The sequence below is a fragment of the Falco peregrinus genome, chromosome 3 (assembly GCF_023634155.1).
Source record: "Falco peregrinus isolate bFalPer1 chromosome 3, bFalPer1.pri, whole genome shotgun sequence".
Lineage (NCBI taxonomy): Eukaryota > Metazoa > Chordata > Aves > Falconiformes > Falconidae > Falco > Falco peregrinus.
Genome location: NC_073723.1, coordinates 77,106,860 through 77,120,762, shown reverse-complemented (window position 1 = coordinate 77,120,762; position 13,903 = coordinate 77,106,860). Strand labels below are relative to the sequence as shown.

General features: G+C 41.4%; 1 protein-coding gene across 3 annotated transcripts in view; it reads right to left on the bottom strand.

Annotated features, from left to right (window-relative positions):
- The window catches only part of EPB41L4B (erythrocyte membrane protein band 4.1 like 4B), a 172,612-nt gene that overhangs the window by 128,934 nt on the left and 29,775 nt on the right, over window positions 1-13,903 (bottom strand). Inside the window, exons 2-3 of one of the 3 annotated variants that reach the window (XM_055800200.1) lie at window positions 8,248-8,379; window positions 7,857-8,031 (exon numbers count right to left, since the gene is read on the bottom strand). The exons of the other annotated variants lie outside the window; for them this stretch is intronic. The gene's annotated coding sequence lies outside the window, so the exon portion shown is untranslated. The remainder of the gene's footprint in view (window positions 1-7,856; window positions 8,032-8,247; window positions 8,380-13,903) is intronic. 3 annotated transcript variants of the gene reach the window in all.

Below are 13,903 nucleotides of genomic sequence, written 5' to 3'. Positions count from 1 at the left end.
AATGGAAGTGAGCACTGGATCAGAGAATTCCCACAAACTCACAATACTTCAATTAAATATTCAATATTCAATTAAATTGAAACCACAATTAACATCAAGTGCTCTGACTGTCTGAAAAGTGATGAAGTCACTAAAGGATCAGGTTTTACTGTCCTAATTCCTTGTTCTATCACTAATCATAGAATCATAGGATAAGAGGTTGGAAGGGACCTCAAGGATCATATGGTCCAACCTTTCTTGGCAAAGACACTGTCGACAAGATGGCCCAGAGCCCTGTCCAGCCGAATCTCAAAAGCATCCAGTGTTGGGGAATCCACCACTTCCCTGGGGAAGATGAATAGAAACGACGTTTCTCATTTCCAGACTCGCAGACTGGGACAACAGAGCCAAGAGCAAATTCAAGTTCTTCTGTTGGAGTAAAGTTATACAAGCCAAACTTTGACTGTAGTGACAATTTTGCTGTCTAATCGCTTTTAAATAACACTGACAACTCAGCTGACTTCAAAGTCATACACGTGCAGCCAGCAGAGCCTTCAACTGCAACTGAATACAACATTGTACCAATGACGCAGGAAGAACAAGTGTCAACTCACTTGTTCAGCTGTGTCGATTCAGAAAAAGACAGCATATGATGAAGTTTATTCAGGCTGAGCAACAAAGCACATAAGACGATACAGCCAGAGAATCTGAGACTCAGTTTTTCATCTCACTGTATAGAAAATACCATATGTTGGGGGAAAACAAGTAATTCAGATGAAGACAGAGATAAACTGAATGCTCAATCACTCACCAGTCATGCACACTGAAGATCTTAAATTATGGCCTCCTTTTAAATCTTGGATGAAAGACCAGAAAAAGTTGTTTATCTTGACTGTTGAGTATTCAGCATGGTCTCCCACAACATCCTTGCATCCAAGCTGGGATATTATAGTCTAGATAGGTGGATTACTGGACGGCTGGATTACTGGGCTCACAGGGTAGTGATTATTGGATTTTACACTATGTGGGAACCAGGGGAATTCCTTAGGGATCTACCCTGGAACCTATCTTGTTTAATACCTTCATCTACCCTATGGAGGCAGAGATGGAACACATCTTCACTGACTTCTTGGAAGACACTAAGCTGGGGTGTGCAGGTGACTTGTGTGAAGGCAGTACACAAGGATGCTGACAACCTAGGGATCAGGAAAGGGTTGCAATGGTGTTATGAGGCTGAACCATATGCCCCATTGGGTCAAGACAAGTACTGGAAGATTGTTACCATGACAGGCAAAACAGACTCAACTTGTGGAAGATAACTGCCAATTAATAACAGTAGGATAGCAAGAAATAAAAACTGGAATAAACCCACGTCCCTCTCCCTGCTTCCCCCTTTCTTCCCAGGCTCAACTTCACTCCTGACTCTCTACCTTCTCGTCCCCTGCTGAGTGACACTGGGGAACAGGGACAGCAGTCAGTCTGTAACACTTCATCTCTGCTGGTCCTTCCTCCTTATGCTGTTGCCTGGCTCCAGCATGGGGTCCATGCCATGGGATACGGTCCTTCATGGACTTCTCTGATGTGGCTCCTTGTCATGGTTTGCAGCTCTTCAGGAATGGCTCCAGCATGGGATCCTTCCACAGGGCACAGTCTTTCAGGAACAGACTGCTGCAGCTCAGGTGCCCAGAGGCCGCAGGTCTTTCCAGGAGCCTGATCCAGCATGGGCTTTCCACAGGGTCACAGTCTCCTTCCAGGTACATCTACCTGCTCCTGTGTGGGGTTCTCAATGGGCTGCAGGTGGGTATCTGCTTCCCTGTTAACCTCCACAGGCTGCAGGAGGACAGCCTGCCTCACCGCGGTCCTCTTCCAAGGCTTTAGGGGAATCTCTGCTCCAGTGCCTGCAGCACCTCCTCCCCCTCTTTCCTCCTTGGTGTTTGCAGGGCTGTTACCTTCACATTTTTCTTGCTCCTCTCTCTCAGCTGCTATGTAATGTTTTTTTCCCCTTCTTAAATATGTTATCACAGAGGTGTTACCAACACCACTGATGGGCTCAGCTTTAGCCAGTGGCAGCTCTATCTTGGAGCCACCTGGAACTGGCTCCATCTGACATGGGGACAGCTTCTGGCAGCTTCTCATAGAAGCCATCCCTGCAGCCTACCTGCTACCAAATCCTTGCCATGTAAACCCAATACAAATGCCTACCCTTCCTCGCAGACTCCATAGTCTTGACTTCTCATACATCATGTACAGAGTACTAGGCCTTCAGTATGCGATTTAAAATAGCCAATATTCAGGGGGAGGGGTGGAGAGCACGCAGTCACCTCAGTCACTCCTGCTGTCCTAGCTCCGGAAAAGGTTATCTTAAATCTGCCATACTCATAGTTACTGAAAGGCAATACTCTCTACTAACAATACAGACCACTGAACTCAAGTCCTCAATGAGTGATAAAAACTCTTTCACTGTCCCGAGAAACAGGATGGCTCCTTTGTCAGTCTCTCTCATCCTCCCTCCCCACCCTCAACATTCAGAGAAAGAAATGACTCCACTCTGTTATTCAATAACTATGGGCATTCAATTAAAAGACAGCTTTTTTAAAAAATAGTATTTACTGATGCAAACACAACCCACCAGAATACAAATGAATCTGATGTGACAGCACTTTCCTTCCTGCTCAGATTCCACACAAAGTGAAGTGCCAAGACTGCATGGGCCACAGAGAGTTGGTGGGGAGCACACAAGTACATGCAAGCAACACCAAATGCTTTCCAGCCTCATTTTCACAACATCCAGGGGCTGCAAAATCTTGTGGGTTTGAAATTATCCTTCCCCAGCCTGAATTATTCTCTCATTTCCAGTGAATCACAAACCCACAAAATTGACAAACTACAATATGACAAATATTTAACATTTTAAAAGTATTTTTAAAGCTTTATGTTACCGTAAATGTAAACGTAGGTTTAGATTTATTATCTCCCAAGCCATGTGAGTCAAACTCTCCCACTTTCCCCTACCCCCTTAATTTAAGCTTCCTGCAAGTGAACAGACATAAGATTGACAGTTTGTTGGTAACAAGCCTTTCCTAACTTTCTGTGTAACTCATACTGAATTAATGCAGTTTTGTTTATAGTGCAGCATTTAGAAGCAAAGCATTTTCTCATGTTATGTTCCAGTTGTCTTCTAGCTTTCATCAATGTTAAAGCTGCTGGTTGTTTTGAATTTTCAGGATAAACCATGAATAAGGGAAAGTATTAAATTGTAGGAATTTACTGAAGCATAAGGATAATGGTAGGCATCAAACTAACCTGAACAATCATCTCTATTATTCTACCCCAAAATGTCTATTTAGCCAAGTGTAAGTGCAAGAAGAATGGAAGCCTAACTACACAAAGCAAGCATTTTTGAAAAAATCCATTGGTGTAATACACGTGGTTCCCAAGACATATGAAATCAAATAACAGTGTTCAGAAAGGTGCATGTCTAACCAATTTGTTTTCATCCAACACAGTCAATGCTTAAAACATCATCTTCCAGAGAGCTGCTAGTTGTTTTCAAGACCCTGGAAGGGATGCACAAATGAAGGAATGAGTTACGGCTTGTTTACATTTTGGATACTGACCACAAAACCCTAGGAAAGCATCCCTCTAAAATAACTGACATTCCACTTCCCTCATGGAGAGGTTGTGCTAGAAGCAATTTATTCTGGAGTAACTTCTGCAACTCGGAAAGAGCAAGCTCTCAGAAAGCTGAGCACCCATTTCAGAACAGGAGGTCTGCAATGTAACTGCAGAAGAACAACTCTGCTAGAACTACTGTGGCTAAGTTCTTTATGCTGTTAAGTCTTAATGCTAAAAAAACAGGTTAAAAGCACATCATTTTCCACTGCATGAGACTGACTCATTCAAAAGGGTTCAAAGGGCAACCAAAGACACTGCTCAAATAAAGAAATCCCTACCAAAAATAAATAATCTACCAAACAGTCCTGAATATAACCTATCAAGATGAGTAAGATCTGAGTACTATGTAGAGTACTTAGTGGCATTTTTCACTAGCAATGTTTACATCATACCCGGAGATGAGAATTTACACAATTTGCAAACGTCTTCTTCACTTTGGAAGATATCAGCAGGTATGCTGCACCTTGTGAAGCTTTGCTTCATAAGGAAACTAGAACTGCCTTACATGTCAGAACAAGCTGGCGCACATATAACACTATGTAATGGAACAGACATCACATTTACATACAAGATCAAAATTTTATCATGCACTAAAAGCACAGCTTAATTTTTTTCCAGCAGCTCTAGACAGCATCTGTATTTTTTGTACTTAGTAGCAGCACAGTTATTGATCCCATATTCTTTTTCCAGAATCTTGATAAACAGATTGAAACTTTGATGTTTTCAGACAGGGTAGGGATTAGTGGAGCCAAACAGTCTTTCACTGATGTAATGTTACAATATTAATATAAAAGGAGGGGTTTTTTTTCTGTATTAAGGCAGATCGGCTATCTAGCAAAGAAAGCATGCCATACCAGGAGTACACATCTAACACCTCGAACGCTACTGATCCAGAAACTGAAGAGTCAAAGTCACTGCTGTGAAGTAGAGGAGAAAGGCTTTTAACTGAAAGAAGTGAAAGCTGTGACTATGTGGAACATTTAAGAGGCAAGAGAAGACAGCAATAAAACTGAGAAGAGGGAAACAAAAGCCACAGAAGCAGGTATAAAGTTTGACATATATGAGGTACAATTGAGGAATGCAACTTGAGGAAGAGACAATGTAGAGAAAACACAGGAAACCAGCCAATCTTCTACTAGCCTGGAACCCACAGGGGTAACTAGCAATAATGCAACAAACATTTTTCTCTATTAGATGGTATACACATTTTATTCAGTCTTACAAGAACTGTTTAAGGTCATGAATTTAATCTTGCTGCCTGATCCTGAAATGCTCAGTATAACCATGCCTTAATGGTGCCCGCCTGGGCACCATTAACATGATTTAGATGCTCATACTACAGCCTTGCACAGCTGTAGGATTTGAGAGGAGACATTCTATCTAACTTCTGCCTAAACAGTTATTGTAAGTTTAACCTACTTAAGAACAATTTTAATTACAAAAGCAAATGTAAAAGCCAAATCTGGGAGCCTCAGATGGGGGAAGAAGATGGCATTGGAAAAATAAAGCACACAAGATATTTACAGACAAATTCATTAAAACCGACAAAAATTTTCCAAAAAATTCTTGCACGTGTAAAGAATTGTACTGGAGAACAGATTGCAAGACAAGAATCAAGGTACAGGAGGGAAATGAGTTGGGCAATCAGTTGGCAGAAGGCCCTGAATCAACAACCCATACTCAAAGGGTTGCCCAAACAACACATTGCCCAGACAAACAGCTCCAGAAAACGGCACAACAAATTCTGAAGTGCCAGTACCTCAAATTAAGATGAAGCACAGCTCTCACATAACCCACTACCCTGGTATGGCTTTCAAACAGAAACTCATGAGCAACTCGCTTGGATTTTGTGCTTCAGGTTCACAACACACACGCACTAAAGAATACCTAGACTTAAAGATCAGTACAAAATTATGATCAGTTCCAGACAAAAATATCAGGTGTGGAGGTATAGAATACTACTTCTGAAAGATAATAATTAAACAGCAACTAAGATGAAGGCAGGGGGACAATCAGTGTTGTACAGTCAGAATGAAGGATTATTTCATATTAAACATATTAAGCAGAGATTTGGACTATCCGGCTGTAGCAAGCCAATATTTATATTCAGAAAGTAAACTCAATCTTCTGGTGTGAATATAGTCTTTACTAACTCTTGAGCCCACAGAGATTACTGAACATACTCTTCAGAAATCAGCAGTTCTCTACCGCTTTCAAGTTTCTTGCTTCCTATTATGCTGAACTTGAATGGCCATCCATCAGTGACAGAGATGCAGATTTTAGTGAAATACAAGCAGCTTAAGACAAAACTGCTTCTGAGGAATTCGCAGCTCCCCAAAGCAGTCAAACGTGTGCATGGGTGCACGTGTGAAGATACCCATGGACACTTAAGATCCCACTTTCTCAGTCCCATTTCAGTTAAGAGGCTGATTTGAATTAAGGCCTATAAGGATACTAAGAATTCCCAAACAGCACTATTAGAACTCCATTACTAATAGGAAATTTCCCATTGTTATGGGGAAGATTAACCCCCCCCCTCCAAAAAACAAAACAAAACAAAACACACACCCCCCACACACACACACAACCAAAACACTCTGCCTAGACTCCAGCCTCCTGATAGGAAGAAAAGCCAGCCTGCAATTCTGAAGCCAGAAGGATTATCACGTTCCCCTAGGACAAAGCTCAAAAGACTACTGGTGCCAATGATGAACAAAGCATTCTCGTTCAAAGGACACAACTGTGTTGTTATTTTTCTTTCCCCACCTCTTCCCCTACACACTGGAGGTACATTAATTAACTGCAAAGCTCACTGCTAGAGCACGTTAAAGCATCTCCACTGAATTCAGAGGTTTCACATCTATGCATACACACTCCCAAGCAAAACAAAAGAAAAATAACCTAAAATAATGTAAAATTATGTAAAGACAGGAGGCTCCAATACATCCCTTGCCTTGCAGATCCAGACACAATAAGGATAGATAGAACAGGCAACTCCTCAAAACCTTTAAGGGTAGAGATCTCATGGCTTCTCTGAATAACCTGCTCTAGTACTACACTACCTTCCCAGTGGAGAAATTTTTCATAACGTCCAGTGTGAACCTCTTGAACTGAAAACAGGTCTTTGGTCTCATTGCATCATCTGCCACTACCAAGACATGCTTGGCTCCATCATCTTTGGAACTGTCCTCCAAAGAGCTGCAGGCTGCTATTGGATCACCCCTTAGCCTACTTTACATCAGACAAAGCTCACTCCCTTAGCCTTCCCTTGCAGGTCAGGCAAACCACCCCGGTAATCATCCACTGAAACTTCTGCAATTTCTTGACATTTCCTTTAAACTTGTGGGCCCAGAAGGAATGTTCCTGGTGTAGGCTCATCAGTGCCAAGTGCAGAAGAACAATAACTGCCCTTGATCTGCTGGCCACGCTCCTAATGTAGCATAGTACCAGATTTATCAACAATGACAGCACACCACTGGTTGATATTCAACTTAGTTTCAACCATAATCCCCAGTCCTTTTGAGCAAAGCTGCCACTTAGCCCATCAGTTCCCAGCCTGTACTGATTCATGGTATTGTTATGCTTCAGGTGCACAGCTTCGCACTTTGTGTTCAACTTCATGAAGCCTCTGATGGCCCAATCCTTAAGTCTCTCAGGATGCCTTAGGATTTATGCTTTGCCATGTCATGACAGTCACTCCCACCAATTTAGTGTCATTTGCAAATACATGTCATCATCCAAATCACTAGGTATTGAAAAATATGGACCCCAGAATCAACCCTTGGCGTAGTGCTCTCAGCTGCCAGCTGGATGTTGAGCTATTGATAATAGTCCAAATGATTTTCAACCGATTAAGCAGATTGTTCAGCCCAGACCATACTTCCCTCAACTTCTAAATGTGATACAGTTGCTGACAGTATCCAAACCCTTAGTAAACTCAAAAGGTAATGTATTCACTGTTCTTCTGTCATTCATATAGCCAGCCATTTTGCCACAGAAGGCAATAAGACTGCATAAGCATACTCTTTGTTAAATGCACGGTACTAATTTCTTGACCACGTATTAAGAAATGGAACCCAAGTGGAGACAAGCCACGAATCCTCCAGGGACTGAAGTAAGACTGACAAGCCTGTATCTTTCAGAGTTTTGCCTGACTTTCTTGCAGATAGGTGTAGCGTTAGCTTTTTTCCATGATTTTTCACCTTGCAGTCAGATTGCCAACTCTTTCAGCTTCCTAAGGTGAATTCGATCGATCCAGCACCACAGATCTCAGTGTATCCAGTTAAGCAGTCTTTAACTTGTTGCTCCCTAATGTGATGGCCCATCTCCTTCCCAGTCTGTAGCAGTACACACAAAGGTGTGAGACCTGGCTGTCATCTGCAAAGACAAAGGCAAGAAAGGCATTGAATACACCAGTCTTTCCCACACGTCTATCACTAGGTTGTCTCGTTTTCTCCCCCACTTTATCACTGGATCTGTACTCCCCTTGAACTTCCTTCTTCTACTAGCATAACTGTAGAAGGCCTTCCTGTTAATCCTCATTAGGATTAACTCTGGCTGGGCTTTGGCCTTCCAGTTTTCACCCTTAAATACCTGAGTAATGCTTTTATACTCCTCTTCTGTTGCTGGTCCATGTTTCCACTTCTCATATGTCCCTTTTCTGTGGTTTTGTTCATCAAGAAGCCTCTTGCTCAAGTGGGCTTTCTGTTCAAAGTCCTGATCTCCCTGGAAAATGAGATGGTCTGTTCTTGAGCTGTCCATGCATTTTCTTTAAAAAGATTTTCAAATTTCCTTTTTAAGCCACTTATTGGCTACCTCCCCATGGACTCTAATTCAGCAAATCCTCAGATAAGCCACAGTCCACAGGCCTGATTTTACTGCTAAGCTTCCCAGCCTTCTCCAAATCCTGAACTCAGTCATCTCATGATTATTTAAACTCAAGATCCACCAGCCTCTTCCATTTTTGTGGTCAAATAGGTCAAACAGAGCACTACCCCTGGCTGCTAGGAATTCACCATCTACACCTAGGAACCTCCAACATGGTCTGCCCAAAGTTTTAAGGCCTTCCCAGAAGATGTTTGGGAAGAGGCTGAAAGCCTCTGTAAGGTATAATGGGCAGGAGACCTCTAGTTGTTTGCAGAAAGCATTAACCACAACTTCCACCTTCTCAGGCAATCTGTAAAACCTCCCAAACACCACTGCTTGTGCTCCCTCCTCTCAGATTCTGCCCCACAGACTCAACGAGTATGTCTCTGCTTTCATACTAGAGATCTACGCAGACAAAGCTACCTAACGTAGAGTGCAGCTTTCTCTCTCTTTTTCTTCCAACACTTCCTAAGGAGCCTACACCTATCCATGACTGTGTTCCACCCATACATGCTACCTCACCAAGTCTCTGGAATTCAAGCAACTGCTGCAACTCTACTGGATATAACTTTAATTTTGGGTTATGTCCAACTCTATTAAAAGAAAGACTTAAACAGAAAGCCATCGCAGTAAGTATTTGTGCTTTTTAAAAGGGAATGGCATAAGAAGTTCCAATATTTAACTGAAAGTGTTCATTTTGTTACTTTTTTTAATTTAAAAAAAATACATTTTTAATTTCCCCACTGTATATTTTTGCCTACAAGTACCTCAAGGTAGAGAACAGTCACCATAGGTTGGTTTTACAAACAAGCATGGGACAAATACCTTTATTAAGAAGGTTTTGACCCTTCCATTCACTAAATAGGTGTTTCAGATTCACCCAATAACTCCCCGTGCTTGAGACACTTGGAAAAGGCTGTGGAGACTGGAGAAGATTCCAATGACTAGGGAAAAGCAAATGTTGCATTCATCTTCAAAAAGGGTAAACACACAATCTGAAGAACTGTTGGTCAGCCTCACTTCAATCTGCGTGAAAATCATGAAATGCATCCTCTTGGAAAATACTATAGGGCACACAAAGCAGATGACGATGGGGGAAAACACTTGCACGGAATTACCAAGGATAAATCGCGCTTGATCAACCTGATTAAATGTCATGATAAGATGACTAGATCTGTGGATGAGAAGAGAACAGCCAATGTTGCTTACTACCCTGACTATACAACTTTCAACATGGTCTCTGACAGCATCCTAGAATCCAGGTTGGTGTATTAGAGTCTGGATGGGTTATCCACCAAGTGGATGAAACACTGGTTGGATGGCTGGGCTCAGAAGGCAGCAGTTATCAGTTCATACTCTACCTAAAGACTAGTTACAAGTTGAGTTCCTCAGTTGTAATGCATCCTTATTAAGTTTTTGGAAGACATCAGGCTGGGAGGTGCAGCTGACATACTGAAGGGTAGGGCTGCCATTCAAAGCAACCTAGACAGGCTGGCAGAACAGGCCAGTAAGGACCACATGAAAATCAAATATAAACAAAGTTCTGCACTTGGGACAGGCTAACCCTCTGCAGTGGTACATACTGAGGTCTGATTAGTTGCAGAGCAGCTCTGCCGGAAAGTACCTGAGGCTCCCACCAGACAGCAAGATGAACACAAACCAGAAGCATACCCTGGCAACGATGAAGGCCAACAAGCATAGTGGACTGTATCAACAGCAGCATAGCAGGTAGATTGAAGGAACTCACTATTCCTCTTTAATTAGTGCTTGTTAGATCATGTCTGGGAGATGGCACCCAGTTTTGGGACAAGTAACAGAATGATGTTGATAACTGGAGTAGGTTCTGTGAAGGACCACCAATCATAAGGGGACCGCAGTACTTTGCCTGTGAAGAATGGCTGAAGGAACTGGGTTTGTTTAGCCTAGAGAAACAAAGAATTTGGGAAACAGATGAACAAACTTCTGGTACCTAAGCAGAAGTAACTGCAAAGACAGACAGAGCCAGGCTTTTTGCTGAGATGCACGGTAAGAGAACAAGACACAAACTGAAAAAGAATAGGTTTCAACCAGGTATACTAAAAAACTTCTCACTAGGCTGCCCAGAGAAATTGTAGAATCTCCATTCTTTTCAAGTTTTCAAGACAGGACAAAGCCCTCAGTCTGAATTCAAATGAAAAACTCGTCTACAGTTTTGACTCTGCTCTGAGTAAGAGTTTGGACTACCATTCCAAACCATGACTATGAACTGAAAGCACCTGGAAAGGTCTCCAACAACAAGAATATACTCTAGTTATGCTAAGCATTTTCCTGTTTAACATTCTCTGAAGGGACAAGTTTTGGAGAGCACCTTTATCTCCTTATATATCACATTTTTTCTTCCACTGGAGAAATCCAAATGGTTTTATAGCTTCAGGATTTTACAATTTTGGAGCTTACAAAGTATCACCTTATGACAGTTCATTATGGCCTCTAAACTTACATTACACCAAAGAAAAATCTAAATTCAAAGAGGGAAGGAAAACACCTCTCCACATAAAGATAGTTTGAGGTCATTCTTTGACAAAAAAGATCAGAATGAGTATCTGTATCTACTGATAAAAGGAGGGATTCGAAAAATTTTCCAATATTTTTAAAGCACTTCTGTACTGAAAGTACAGAAACAACAGCCAATGTGTTGCCACATGATACACATGACACCACACACCACAGTATGTTCCCACCCCCCCTAACAGAGGAGGGAGCGCTCTTTCAATTCCTAGTCCTTTCTGACAGGAGTAGAAAGGCTAATAAAAATACTGCACTGACCAGCAGTCAACAGAACAATGCTTAATGTATGCTCAGAGATCCCTGCAGCGGATGCCATTTTGTGGTGAAAAGAAGAAATGGCATTTTCTGCAAAAGGCTGGAACAACCAATTTCAAAATAAGGATGAACAACTTGTGAGGTATCTCTTGATTTGCAGACGCTCCACAAAGCATCTGCTTTACAGTATCTATAGTTTTGAATAGAAGGGACCACAGTGAGAATCCTTCTGCTCTATTACAGATGGAGGGATCCACATGCACACGAGCCTCAAAAATGCCTGCTAGCTGGCTTCTTCCAGAGATGCAGACTGCTCCAGGACCCTGCATCTTCACACCCTCACTGTTAAGCTGGCAGCATTTCAAAAGAAGTTTTGCACTGTTAACGCCAAACTTCCATAGGCCATTTTTCAAGAATCCCTACTATTAAAAAGGAAAAAACATTTATTTTTTTTTTACCTTTATCAACCTAGGATACCAGAAAAGCAAAGCTGCTTTCATAACCCGTTCTTCTATGAGAAAAGTTACCACTGAAGTGGAAAACAGCAATATCCAAAGTAAACCCTCATAACAAAACAGTGGCACTTCAATGAGATGAATACAAAAGGAAAAGCTCCCAAAATATAAAACAGTCCACTCCTAGAAGGCAGTTTAAGTAAGCCGTTCCACAGTACTGGATCCTATCTCTACTCATTACTAGCAAGCAAATCCACATTAAAAAGAACAAAGAAAAAAATTCCTCTGATATACAAATCAGGTACCACGTTCACTTAGAACAAAGGTCCTGGACAAATAGCTCTTAATTTTTTTTGTGTTTATTTATTCTCAGTATACCTTGGAGGGGTTTTGATTTATCTACTAAATTTTATAGCAAATAATATGAAGACAACTGCATTTACAAGCTAGGAGCCTACTGATACACTATTTCTTCCATCCTACTACCTAACTAAAAAGCCAAAACTCTTTAAGTGCTACCTTCTCGTGGCCTCTATCAGAACGGGGAGGACTGCCCTCTTTCCATAGTCAGAATTGGTTACTTCTGCATATTCTCAGTATTTCATGTTTCACTGTAAAATACTTGGCCTCTCTTCACAGTAGTACATAACAGATGTTACATTATGCGGTTTTTTTTCCTTCTTTTTTGTCCTCCCTCAGACAAGGGCATTTTAAGTATTTCCAAAGGACATATTACTTTCAAGGATTCCACAGGAATCCAGGTTTCCCACTTGAGTCCAAATGACCACAATGCAGAAGATGTATCTAATGGAGGATTAAGATGGATGTAACCTCATAGCAAAGTTTGTTCTTTCTATTCCAACAAAGCAGTTAACCCAAAGGTTGGAAGAAAACTACAGGTGAAGTACAGTTCTATTTTAATAGGTTCCCAACATGATCTTCCCTAAATACTCTCACATAAACAAGTTAGAGGAATATGGTCTAAAATATAACAACGTGGGGACTCATCTGGTTGATCAACTGCACTCACAAGACAGCAGTTAAATAACCAGCAGTAGGGTATTTCAAGTGATTTCCTGGATCTGGTTCTTTCCAAGAGTTTTAATTAGTGGTTTGGATGACAGAATGGGTACGCTTTTAAACATTTATAGATGGCATCAAGACTGCAGCTCAAATAACTTCAGCGAATTTGTCCAAAAAAACCAAGTCTGCACCAAGAATTTTTTTTAAAGATTACACTAAAAAGTCAAAGTGGTACTAGTGAAGTAAGTATCTAACAAAAGAGGTTGAAACACACACACACACAAAAAAAATATCAAAGGTAAGATACTATACAAAGGAGATAAATCAATAAAGCAAATACAGCAAAGGAGAATGGGGTGCTCACAGTGGATTAAAAACTGTGCAAGGTCAGTACCAGACTGCTGCCAAAAGAAGCAAGTCCCATTTCTAGGAGGAGTGTTGACTAGACAATCAGTGAGTTCTGGAAAGCAATTCTAGTTCCTTGGTACCAATAACAAACCAGAACTGGAATCCCATACTCAGTGTGGGGCTCCACTTTTTAAACTGCTGACAAAGAGAAAGCACCCAAGACAGCACTGCAAGGATAATGGCCTTAGCAGATGTGGTTTATAAGGAACGAGTAACAAGTCTGTTTGGATGTTTGTCTCAAAAATGCAAAAAGCTATCCTGCCTACCACCTAAGAACCCACAGCCCAACCACAACAGTCTGAATGTTTACTGTTTCAATACACAGAATTCTATGAAGAGGACAGCAATCAGCAATGTTCTGAATGGAATAGGAAAGTTCAAACTTGCAGCTGAGATTATTTGGGTAAGAATGAAGTTTTCATAGTTAGAACAATAAAACAAAGGAACAAGATACCCAAGGGTGTTGTGGTTCTCTAGCCTTTGATAATTTCCAAGAACAAGACTGACAAATGGCCCAAAGATACTTGATTCTGCCACAGTATCATGGGCAAATGATCACCATCATCTTGCATCTCTGTGGTCCCAATCACCTTTGCGGTATTCAGTCCCTAGTATCTTCAGGGTGACTTTCTTCTTTAACAACTGTCCACATTAGGAACAGAATCAGAATGATTAAGGTTGGAAGGTACCTCTAA